At 42.0% G+C, this 12850-nt stretch overlaps 1 protein-coding gene across 4 annotated transcripts in view; it reads left to right on the top strand.

Moving 5' to 3' along the window:
• Positions 1-12850, top strand: part of MTMR2 (myotubularin related protein 2) — a 75328-nt gene that overhangs the window by 23482 nt on the left and 38996 nt on the right. The window contains exon 2 of one of the 4 annotated variants that reach the window (XM_048937308.1): positions 135-206. The exons of 1 other annotated variant lie outside the window; for it this stretch is intronic. The gene's annotated coding sequence lies outside the window, so the exon portion shown is untranslated. Of the gene's footprint in view, positions 1-134; positions 207-1021; positions 1043-5130; positions 7562-12850 lie in introns of those variants that run through there. 2 more of the 4 variants (XM_048937298.1, XM_048937319.1) reach the window with 2 other exon arrangements.

The raw sequence follows: 12850 nt of genomic DNA on the forward strand, positions 1-12850 counted from the left end.
AAAGGAACTCATTTTTCTTTTAAGTGCTTTAAGTAAGTGAAGATCCTCAACCAGCCAGTTGTATAATCATGTTTTTTCCACTGGTGTGTATTTGAGATGTACTCTTTTGAAAACTTCTCCTTGTTTGTAAACAGGGAGTCCTTGGAAGTGTCTTCTTTCAGAGAAAGATTGTTATCTTCAAGCTGCTAAAATAGTCTTCTGTTACAGTAAGTGTCTCTCACATAAAAGTCCCAGACAAGGCTCTTTTAAGTCTGTTATTGATTTGTTAATGTCAAATCCAAAGCTTGAGTTTAGCTCAGAAGAGTTTTAAGAACTAAACTATCTGTACATTCCCCTTGTGAAACCAAGAGATTTGCTGATATTCCTCACCTTTGCAAAAAAGTCGGTGACTTGTAAAAGCAGTGGTGCTGGTACATTCTGGTAATGACTTCTAGCATTTCTCAGCTGTGGTTGAGCAGCTCTGTGAAATCTGAATGCCATAAAATTGCATGAAAACTCTTAACACAAAACCGATTCCTTTCCTTGACGTTTGTTTTGTCCTGTGAGTAGTTACAATAATAGAAAGTTCACCTGTTCAAAGGTGGCAAGGACTTTGATGTTTCCTTTTTAAAAGAGTTTTACTAGCCAGTAATAGGCAGAAATTAGTAAAAGAATCAGTAGATTATGTGTAAATGTTAGTTCACAGTTTTTACCTATGGTTAAAAGGGGTAATCCTCAGAAATTGTTGGGGTAAAGTGCTCTGTAGCAGCTCTGAAGCTTTTCCTCTGAAGCTGAGGTAGTTTTCTCCAACACATAGCAGAGGTTTTAGGCTGAGATGAAGCAATTAATTGGTATAAATAGATACGATTGCAAGCACTGCCACACTTGTGATTGTGTATATAATGTCATTCCTAAATTTTACATTGCCTTATTTTCTTCCCTCTTTTTATTTTAACTTAATTGTACGTAACTGGGATTTGTTTTACAGTTCTGATGCTCAGATCAACTGCTGTTTTGCAGGTTCTTTTGCACTGGAGGATTACCTACACATACAGAGAACCAAGTAGTATTTTTTTTCTAGATTCAAGGTTGTCTTTGCTTTGTGATGGTTTACGTGGCTCAACATGTCCTCCTTGTAACTCCAGATGTGTCTTCTCGTCTCCTTTCTTTTTGTCACTTCGGCTGCATGAAATCCCTATTAGACAAGGATTCCTGTCAAATGCTGTTTGCAGAGCATTTGCATTTGTTCATTTAGCAGCACGATACGTTTTTCAGTCAGAAAGATGCATATGTATTGTTTGTGGAGGTCATTAGAAATCCTTCCTTCCTTGCTGTGCCACAGTTCTCATAATTTGCAGGATGGTTTCTTCGCAGCTTGCCCTTCAAAATAAAAAAATATTAAGCAACCTAAATTTCTACTGTGGTTGGAAGAAGTACTGTTCACCTTTCATTTTAGAATAGTGTTTAAGGAGAGGTGGTGAAAGCAGAGAACAGTTTTTCTAGAATAAAGATGCTTGAAGCCAAGTGTAGCACGTGCCTGTGCTGGCAGAGTGCTTCCTCCTGGTAACCTGCATCAGCAGTGCTGTGCAGCACCAGCATTGCCTCCTGTGCTCCCCCTACAGCTTGCTGCTGCTGAGGTGCTGTGAGTGGCTGCAACGCACAAAGCTGGATCTTGCATTTGCACTCAGTGGCTTCTTGTCGATGCTACGCAGGCCTGCAGAGCATTGATTCCCATGGTCCTGCTGTAGGAAGTACAGTGAGAAAAGTGGCATTTCCATTAGTACAAACTGCCTTTCTCCCTCCTACAGGAATTTAAGCAATAACTGTTTGTCTCCTTGTGGTTCGCAGCTGGTGAAGAAGTTTGGATCTGTCCCCTTCCAGTGGGCAGCTTCTTATTTTGGTATTGCCACAATGGGTGCAGTCCCTTAGCCTAAGATCAGTGTCAGTGCTTGTGTGTCTGTGCTGGGCTCATTCCTGGGGCCTGGTGTCTGCCCCTCAGTGAGATGAGCTGGGAACAGGAGATTTATTTTGTGGTGATCAGCAAAGCCAGTTTCTTTCAGCTCTCGTGGAGAACGAACACACTCTCTCTGGGTTCATCACTCTTTGTCCAATTTCTTCTGAATTAACATCTCCGTCCTCTGAAAATTCCACAGTTTTTTTTTAAAGCCAGTGCACCGAGAAGTTTTTTAAGGTCGTGGTTGCTCTTACACTTTTCTTTCACCCTTTTGATACTGCAGATGTTGCTCTACCATTAATGGATACAGCAACGCGTTCTGTGCTAGCTCTGTTGTATGCGAGACAAGTGCCTGCGCTACACAGTATTCTCACAGGAAGGGCTTGCATCAGTTAGCTTTAAGAGGCTGAAAATAAGCATTTCAAGATTTTGAAGTGGATCTGCCAATTGTGGGATTATGCTCTTGATGTGTATTTAAATTTTCCCCTCTAGAATGAATTGCAGCGATCCGTCATCACTCCTACCTCAACTCGGTCCCTGCCTCTGCGTGTGCATCAACTCAAATTTAGGAATTAAATTTCTGTGGTGATGGAAAAACACTTTGTGATAGCTACAATTAGCACTCTCTTCTTCTGTGGGGAATTTTTAGAAGAAAAGTAGGCGTTCATCAGGGGGAGGGAATGAGGGAAGGACCCATATCATTTCTTGCAGTCTGTGCCTGCAGATTTCTTTTGGAGTGCAATTAACACTCAGTGTGTGTGCGTGCATGTGTGTAATGAGGTAAATGAGACAACCACTGGGGATTCCTACTAAATGCATGTGCAGTATTTTTCCTAAATGTTTCTCCAAAGTATTTCATAATAACTTTTATGAAGTCTTATTGTTTTTATTTTTTGGTGGGGTTTTTTTGTTGGTTTTTTTTTTTTTTTTTTCCTCAAATGTATATTGAGCATTTCAGTAACTGGAGCTAAGATTAAATTGTCTTTCCATTACAATTTCTGGAATTTTCATTTCATAAACTATCTCTAAATAAGAGTTGGCTGCTTCAGTTGGCTGTACAAAAAGTGAAAACTAAAAGAGTACCACCCTCCACCCATCAAGTGTCCCTAAACACTGTTAGGTTCTACGCCCCTACTGCCCCATCCCTTTCTGATCTCAGGTCTGAAACTGTTTAGAATTGATTTGGGGGAGGCAGTTTTTCAGGGAACTTTTAGCAAATACACCACCGTGTGTTTTAACCATATGTTTTAATAAGTTATAGATCAGGCAAGAACACAATTGAGCAGTAGTGATTGGAAGTGAAAATGAGCTGGAAATTCATAGATAGTCTGTAAATTGGAATGAGATTTTAAAAGCACCTTAGAGCCAACATTGCCAAAGGTATGTAAGTGTGTCTTACAGATCTGGGAATGTGGTGATTATTAAGGTACAATGGATTTCTTGCTCATAAGTCTTATAGATGTTGTTTTCTCCTATGCCTATGGGCAGATCAGCCTGTGCAGTTTATTGTGCTTCTCTTAAGCTTTGTTGCTAACCCTCTAGCTTTTATCATTTGGGACTTTCATTTTGAGTTGGCTGTTGATTTATAGGATAATGCCTGAAGTTTACCATATTCATACCATATTCAAAGCTTTGGAATAAACCTCATAAAAGGGCTGGATCCCTTCCATCCCCAGATGGAAAGAAATGCATGAGGCCAGCGGAGTCTGCTGTTGCACTTCCTTATGAATGATACCTTTACCTGAAGGTTAAAGGTTGATTGTGCTTAGTTTTGGGTTGTATACAGTAACAGCCTGATCCAGAATTTAGAAATCCATGGTACTGGCTTTTTGTTGCTGCTTGTCTGTGCTGTGGACAGAGGAAGATCTGTTAGCAAACCTCCAGCATGGCAAACAGATATGTCACCTGCTTAGTTGCACAGCCTTCAGAAAAAAGTAGTTCTAATCTTTGTTTTTGCCATTACTGTGTGGTACCACTAAGCTATTCTTCTCTTTGAGGGTGACATTGAGATTCACAATTCCTGATATTCCTCTGCGATCCAGAAAAACATTGTGTAAGCACATGTCCCCTTCTCTGTGATTGTTTGCTCCATCCACAGTAATAATTTTCTTCTTTAGTGTAAGAGGAATCAGTGGTTTTGCAATAGGCTTATAAATACGATACAAAAACATTATTGTGGCATGCCCAAGACTCAAAGGGGAGAGGAGAGGAGAGGAGAGGAGAGGAGAGGAGAGGAGAGGAGAGGAGAGGAGAGGAGAGGAGAGGAGAGGAGAGGAGAGGAGAGGAGAGGAGAGGAGAGGAGAGGAGAGGAGAGGAGAGGAGAGGAGAGGAGAGGAGAGGAGAGGAGAGGAGAGGAGAGTTCATTTGTCATCCATTGCATGCTTTGTTGAAGACTTAGGCAAGCCTTTGTGGTTTGTTTTCTAAGATACATAACTGAGGCATGACAGAAGATATATGAAGTAGTTTTCTTCCAAGAGAGTAAATGGATGCCCATGTTGTCCTCGATAGGTTTCCAGAATTAAGTTCTTTTGAGCTAGCCTGCATTCAAGCTAGTCAACCACAATTCCTTTGTAGTCAGTGGAAAGAAAGACGTTGTTTACAATGTGATTTATCTTGGCTTTAAGGAAATGTACTCACTAGGTGAGAACATCATGTAGCTAAGCTATAGAAGCTCTTGTTGTAGGATGTTGCAAAGGGAGTTTAGCTTTGCTCCTTTAGGTGTAGTTTTGTCTCATTTGAAAACTGCCTGTGTCTCCTCCAGTTATGAAGACAGTTCAGAATAACTTGTCCAGATGTAAAGCTTTAAAATTCAAGTAAATCCTGTCTCTCAGGCCGTGTTGGGCAAGATTAACCAAAATGCCAGTTACTGACTTTGCCACCTTTGTGTTACTTTATTCCAGCTTTAGTGCAAAATGTCTTAGTCTGGCTTTATGTACAGCATGCACGTTAGTAGAAAAACATATTGAAGAAAGATGTGATCTTTTTTTCCCCCATCTTTTGCTGTAAATCACTAAAACTAGCCTCAGTGAGCTTTTCCATTGCTATCTCCCTGCCAATGCAGGAAGTGTCAGGCTTTGGTTATGTGTAACACATGTTCAATAAGAGCTGGGTTTAGAGAGAGGCATAACTTCTTAAGCTTTAAGTATTCATGTTAGCTGTCTTTTTACTTTTGCTTTTAAGGGACTTTTTGCTTAGTGCATAGTGCTAGCTTTGAAGCACTAAATCATGGAAAAGCCTCTGCCTAAGCACCTTCATGGTTGTCCAAGACCCTGCCACTCTGTCCCCTCCCTTGCTGAGCAGATGTGAGGGGATAAGCTCTCCTGTTTCAGACTGGCCCTCGACTCTGTGCGTGGGACTGCCCGTAAGAAGACTAGCTTATAGGAAATGCGGAGATGTCTCCTGTGATGTGAGCTGTTCTTCCCAGTGCACTGGACTGTGACTATATTAAATTACAGGCCGTGTTGCCTAAGCCACCAGATGGCAAAGATAATTGACCTGTGGTCACAAAAGACTTGGCTAGATGCAAACAGCAGTGAAATTAAATAAACAGAACGTCTTTTTACTGTCAGTCTGGGAAGACCTGACTATGTGTGTTTCTCACTGTCACCACTTTAGACTCTGTTGTTATCTCACTCAGAGCATTGCTGTGGATGTCCAGGAGTGGAAGCTTCATGGGCAGAAGGAGACCTTGCTGTGTGTATGAATGTAGTGTTCCTTCAGCCCCCTCGCATGCATGGCTGAGCTCAAAGCCAAATCCAAGAGTGGTTGAAACTTCACACTGTTGAAGGGATCAAGCAGAGGGACTTAAAGTATCCAAGAAGTAGGAAAATCTTATGGAGAACAACTTCGTGTTGAAAGCCTGATTTTTGGCTATGCTAATTGCGTGTGTGCATCTGTGGGAAATGAGTTTCCTTTCTTTGCTGGAGCATTAAGCTGTGGGTGCACAAAGGCACAAAGGTTCTGGAGCATGAATAACACTCTTGTCTGTAACCATGGTCATTCCAGGACAGCCCAGTGAGTGGCTGGAATTTAGCCCCTGCCATTAACTTGTTTTTCCAGGACTTCAGTTTCTAGGACTGTAAATACTACGTATTTCATGAGAACTACAATTATTTTTCATTTCAAACTGGAAAGTCTTGTCCCTCCCCACCTCTCTGTAGTAAGGCCTTTTTTTCACCTCCCCCTTTCAAGGAAGCAGAAACAGAGTAGCCAAGCTCTGGGTTGCAAAATATTGATTTCATGCAAATGAGATGGGGAAGAAAAGCCAGATGCAGTCAGTTTTCTGTCTCCTTTAAGCAGAAATAATACTCCCTAAGCGCTCTTCTACTTGAAAGAGAGCAAAGACAGCAATCACTGCTAATTTTTATTTTATAGAGGTACCTGGATGTTTGAATATGAAGTGATGTGCAGTGAAGGAAATCTCTGGAAGCATTTATTATTGTCTTCAATTAGGAATTGAAAGTAAGAAGAAAAAGCAAATGGCCTTCAGATGTTACTCAGTAACATTTTCAGCTCTTCCTAACCAACTGCCATATTTCTCCTAGCTACAGAGTGCAAGAGTTCTCCTTTTGCTGATTAAAACTGGGTAAGAGTTACTCATATTCTTACAGTTTTGTGTACTGAAGCAGGAATCTGACAGGAATGAACAAGCATGGTATTTAAAAGGAGCAGTCGGATACGAGACTTCATGAGGCACTTGCCAAGATTTTTCTGTGTATGTTTGTGTACTGAACAAAGCATCTCCCTTCTCCTCGGTGTGCTTGTTTATTGACTGTAAATATATAATTATTTATACCTCGATTCCTTATCTGACATAACAATCATTTCCTAATTGAAATTCTTGGTAACAGAGACACTTTTGTCTGTAACTTATTTTGGTTGGCAGAATGTATAACTCCTGGTTGTCAGCCTTTTTCTGTTATTTCTTCGGACTGATGCTACTGAATTAGTTTAAGGCTTTCCTTGAAAAAATGTAATGTTTTCCCTTATCAGCTGTTTGCTAAACAAAAGAGAGTAAAAACCAAAAAAGGAGGGAGCAAGCGTAACAAAGATTTTGAGCAGCCAGTGGAGAACAGAACTGTTGTCTTTCAAGAACCCTTGGCAGTGAGGAAGGTTCTGCATTAAAAAATGTTGGACTTGTCTGAATAGATAATATCAGCAACCTTCTGTGCCAGGGACTGTTGCTTTGTTGAGTCAATGATGACTTTCTGCTGGAGCCCAATAAGAGAATTGTCTCGAGGCACCAAGCCATATGAACTTGAAGAGACAAGCCAGCCGTGGTGGAACAAGTGGCCCTCAACAGTGTTTTCCTTTGAGCTTCTAAGCTTTGCCTTAGAAGGCAAGGGCCTACGGGACTCGCCAACCCAAAGAGACTTCTTCATCACTAGAAGCTTGAGCCTGAGTGCAGAGGTTCATCGTGGAGAAAACAAAGCAGAAAGCCCCAGGAAAATTCTGCAGAGTGGCTACTTCCTCCTCCAGGGGAGTTCCTCTCTTACCCTGCTGACTGTATTATTATTATTATTTTAAAAACACTACCCTTCAGTTTCTGTGTAAAGATTTTTTTTGAGGCGGTGGGAAGTAAGCAAGTGGATTTCTCGAGCCTTTTTATGCTTTCTGAAAACATACACGGTAGGTCTGGATAACAATTTGCAATTTGTGCTTTTGGACTAGGAACACAGTTGAAAATTCAGTTGTAGCATGTGTTATATGTGATTATTGTCTTCTGGAGTAATGTCTTAGTTTGTTGACAGAACATTTTATTGGTAACTTAAATTCCTCTCGTGTTGTTTTTTTAAACAAACTAGGAAGCCTTCTTTACTCATTTGTTCTCTTAGCAGCTGAGTAAGTTTGATGTGGTCTCTTACAGTATGTTTGATTCTCTGTGTTCTATTCTGGAATGCTCTATGAGCCCATGGTCTTCTCTTTTTTCCCTTTTTCAACTTCTTCTGTCCCAAAAGGATAATACACAAAGCATTTCCCTACAATTAAGGTCTTGCTGGTCTGAATGTCTAATTTTCCAGTGCATCTGGTCCTCAGAAAAGACTCTGTGCCTCAGTCATGCAGAGATGCTGTTGTTCTTTCTGTGATGGTATTCTTACTGATTCAAAAATAATCAGCAGAGTCCATTTACTTGCTCAATTTATGTTCTATTACATTTCCAGTAGAATGTGTAGTACATAAATCTTTTCAAAGTGCACTTAAAATAGCCTTAAATGGCAACTGAAAATCTCTCCAAAGTACAATATTTGCAGTCTAGAGGAGGATTTATCATGTAAGCAGTGCTACTGTTTTACTGCTCCCTTAATTGAGCATTAGGAAAACAGAAGGACAGAAGCATTTTGGCAGCAAAATGCTAGAAAAAAAATGTGCCCTCAAAATTTGCCCCTTCTATGTTGTACGAAATGTTTCACTTAGAGTGGAAATCAATGCACCAATGAAAAATTATCTCAGATAAGCATATGAGTCTTGATTTTGTGCATATCTGTGTAAGTTCTGCAGCTTTTGTTAACATCAGCTAGACAGAATTAGGACTCCGTGTACTTTCTGAGGTGACGGGAAGGAGTTATTCGTATCTATTTTATTTCAGAGGTTTTCACACTATTGTTAGGGTAATGACATACCCTGATTCGTGTACCACAGTGGCACTGTCCCTTGTTGATTGACATACATGGCAACAACCGTGGAAGAAGAAAGGGATGGGGGATGGCAATTGAGGGGGAGTGGTAGATGAGTATGGTCTGAGACAACCAGAAGACACTTGAAAGGAAAATGTTTCTATGATTTACTACTTTGTACTGCTTTGATTTACAAGGAAGATTAAAAAAAAATATATGCAAAAAGAATCCTATGGCTGAACTTTTGCAGAAAGACTGACTTCCCTTCTGGTTCTCTGAGACATGAGAAAGGAGCCAGCCCTAACCCAAAAGCTGTTTCTGGTAACTCAGCCAATAAGCTGGGTCCTATGAGTTTTGGAGTCATGCCTGTTTTACTGACATTCATGCAATTTTGGATCTGAGTAGGCTCACCTCTTGCTGCCTCTCTGCACACAGTAAGTTTGGACTTCTCTCAAGAAGGTAGTTTGACTACTCCGTCATACTGGGGTATCCAGGTTGGGCACTGCTGCACTTGGCACAGTGAGACACCAGAGTTGGGTTTTCCCTACAAGGTGCAGATGTCTCTGTTAGATTTATTTACCCTCATGCGCTGCCATTACTGGGAAGAAAGGCAGTCACCTGAAGATAACCTCCTAGGTTGTCTTTTTTTTCTACTGGCTGTACAGAGTGCTATAGTGACTAACTGAGACACAGATCTGTGGGTGTAGATGAAATAGATATTCCTGCAGATTGCCGGCCATTTTACCTGTAGAATTGCAAGACTGCTGATTCAGAAGGGCACTTACTCATGTGGCAGCCCTAGAAAGAAAAGCGTTTAAAGAACCAACAACAAACTAAAAGGAAGGCTTAGATTTGATAACTATTCTCAGGCAGTCCATTAAAATTTGAAGTATCAGACAAATGTATTCACGTAGGAGATAAAACTTTTCACTTGGCTATTAAATTTCTAATCTATGATGCTCACTGATAATTTGAAAACTACTTATTTTTTAAATCTACTACTTCTGTGTGTATTCTTTTGCTCAAACATAAATTCCTGTCCCAGCTGGTTATATCCTGCCTGTTGCTGCTGACCAGCGTGCAGTCACAAGACGAACATGCCAAACCTGTGAGTTCAAGGGCTGCAGATGCAAAGGCATCTTTTTATGAGTGTGTGTGTAATGTTTGTCTCTATGTACAGGTTATATATGTTTATGTCAAGGGATCAGTTAAGAGATCCGTTTCCTGTTATAGGAAACAGCACAGAACTGTATGTTGTTGGAACAGCAGCACCAAGCTTGGCTTTTGAATAGGCAGAGCAGACGTGTTTAGGGGAAGGCAGTAATGCAGGAGCAAAGTGGTCACAGTGTCAGCATGTCTCGCACCAGCGCCGTGGCTTTGTGCATCACAAATCTGTTCAAAATGTGCAAAATCATTTGGCGTGTGTAGGAGGTTGCCAAGGAGAAATTAACTCAGGAAAAAAAAAATCATAAAAGACTACATTTTAATTTTGTCTAGAACTGATTATTTCTGTTAATTCTGGTTGTTTCGGAATAGAAGAATCTATGCAGAATTGGGCCAAAACAGCCATTTGGTGACACTAACCTGTAGTCTCCTCTAACACTGCATAAAGCCAAAAACTTCCTTTTGTGTCTGTGTTTGGGTTTCAGGACTCAAGCCCTCAGGAGAAAGTAGAAGGGAATAAATAAAAAATGATTGGGAGAGGCCGCAGGTGCTCTCTTAGCATCTCTGTGTCCTGAGACTTGTGGTCTGCTACGTGGAAGCTGCAGGTGTTAGTGTCCAGGCTAAAGCTGCTGCATCATAGGAAGATTTGGGTTGGAAGGGACCTTGCCTTGCCCAGCCCCGTGCCATGGGCAGGGATGCCTTCTATGAGGTCAGGCTGCTCAAGGCCCTGTCAAGGTCTAGCTGCGCTCCATCCCCCACCCTGTCCTTAGGCTTTTCTGATTGCTTGTGTAGTCATACCCCAAGCCAGTCCTGTCAAAGCAGCCTAAGTTACAGAAAAATAAGCGCTGAAGAAACCATTAGTCTAACCCAGACATCTTGACTGAGCTAGGCATGAGAGCAATTACATGAGCCACAGTGCTGGCAGGTTTGCTGGTAGGAGGTAATCCTGGCTCAGTGTTAGCCGGAGCAGGATGTCTGTTGTGATCCTGGATATGCAGCTCAGCTGGTAGGTAGAAGCCTGCAGGAAGTGCAAGAGGAAAACTTATCAGTTGTTTTGTTCACAGCTAAAAGAAAACGCTCAATACGGAGTTAGGAACACTCTCAGGTATCATGTCCTGGAACAGTGTCCAGTGATGCTCAGACCTTTGAGACCTTGTGGTTGGATTTATGGTACAAGATTACCTCAATACCTCCTGGGCTGGCTGATTAGCTGCATGCTTGAATTATGCAAGAGCATGAATCAGGAAAGGGATTTTTTTGGAGTAGTGCTGGCTGCTGTGTTCGGAGGCAGTGCAATCACACGGCTAGGGAGGCTTGGCAGAACTGAATCACAGTACAAAGAGATGAGTGATGAGGCAAGGAACTCGTTAGCATGATCTCAAGCTCTTCCCCTGACCCTGTCCATGTCAAGAAAAGAGGGGATCACTTTGTTGGTGAGATCTGGAGATTGTATTGGCAATTAAGGTTTTTCTTGCTTTGGGCACTGTAAGTGGGAGGGTGTAAAGGAGTTCTGCACCTTCAGCTGTGGGCAAGTGGAATGAGCTAACACAAGATGGATCCTGGAGTTCGAGAAGCAGTTGTTAAATGTAGCAGGTGTGGGTTTGTTCTGCCAAGTCGCTGCTTGAACGGAGAACACAGGTAGGTGGTGGCATGAAGTCCTCACACCCTCCCTGAGCTGTGGCAGGAATTGCTTAGGTGCTGAGGTGCGTGCTCGCTATCCTGGAGAGCTGCTGATGGGTAGAGTATGCTACTCAATAGAAGACAAAAATAAAGGTTGTTCTGGTGTGTGATTAATATTTCTTTCTGCCAGAGACAGTTTCCAAGCATAACATTTTTGCGGGGAAAAGATACTGAGCAGATTGTTAAGCTCAAAGGCAGTGCAAGCTAGTCTACAGATTTTCAGTGCTTGTATTTGTTTCTTACAGAATCATAGGGATTGGAAGCGACTTGTGGAGATCATCTAGTCCTGCTAACGCAGCTTCCCTACAAAACCTTATGACAGATAGAGTCAGCATGTGGCTTCATGACAAAGTGTGCCTGTTCCTAAGTAGCACTGATTCTGCCCAGCTCTGCCACAGTCTCCATTGTAGATCTCAAAGCACTCTTTGTTTTTGTTACTCTTAATGCTTTAAAAATCTGAGTCTCAAAGAAGTGATACATTTCAATTACAGACATGTCTAAGTGCCTCAGTTGCATCGGTAGCCAGCCTGCCTCTCTGGCCTCGGACCCTTGGCACTTCCGCAGCCGGGCTGCTGCAGCTGTGTCTTTGAGCTCTCCTGGCTGCTTCATTGCCTTATTGTGGCCATTAGTTCTGTTTTGCAAGAATGTGCAGAGGGTTAAATTTATATTTTCTTTAAGGTCCAAAACTCTTATTTTTAGAGTCTTGAAAATAGGCTTAAGTACATAAAAAGATTTTCCTGGCAGTTTGATGAACCATTGTTGGGGGTAGGAAATCAAGATGTGGAGGCTTTCACATCATCTCCTTAATCATGTGAAGGGCAGAAGGTTCTTGTAAAAAGCTGGTGTCCTCCCAGAGCGGCACACGACCACTTCATTGTCCCCTCCCAGTCTCTCCCCTAGCTCTGTTTCCAAAACTTGTCTTTCCTTATCCACTCACTTTTCTTTTCTCCTGTAACATGCTGACCTTTAGCACTGCCCCAGATGTCTCCTCCTGTGCCCGCTGCATGCATTGTCAGCTGCACACGGGTTGCATATCCCCAAATCAATTTTAAGGAGACACTGATGGAGGTGGATTTCAGCAAAATGCATACTGTTCATTTCTGGGTTTCTGCCAGGATGGGTTTCAAGTGTTCACATTCCATCTAGGAGGCTCATTCAAGGTCTAGAGCTAGGCAGATACTGTAAGGACCAGCACACTGGAGAAGCACTTGGGCTGGGCTTTCTGACCCTGTCTGTCACAGCCTCTTGGGAAGGGTAATGTTATTCATAGGTGATGTGTAAGCACTGACTCCAGTCATCAGGAAGACAGCTTGTACTGGGTTACCCAAGTTAGGTCACGTGGCTGAAGTCAGCTAGAAGATGGTCAAAGTAACAGTTTAGTCCTTAATTGTATGCAAAAAAAAAAAAAGAGGGAGGGGGAGGAGGGATCAATGGCTTCTGCCTTTTGTTTTTATTTCCT

Source organism: Lagopus muta, chromosome 1 (genome assembly GCF_023343835.1).
Source record: "Lagopus muta isolate bLagMut1 chromosome 1, bLagMut1 primary, whole genome shotgun sequence".
Lineage (NCBI taxonomy): Eukaryota > Metazoa > Chordata > Aves > Galliformes > Phasianidae > Lagopus > Lagopus muta.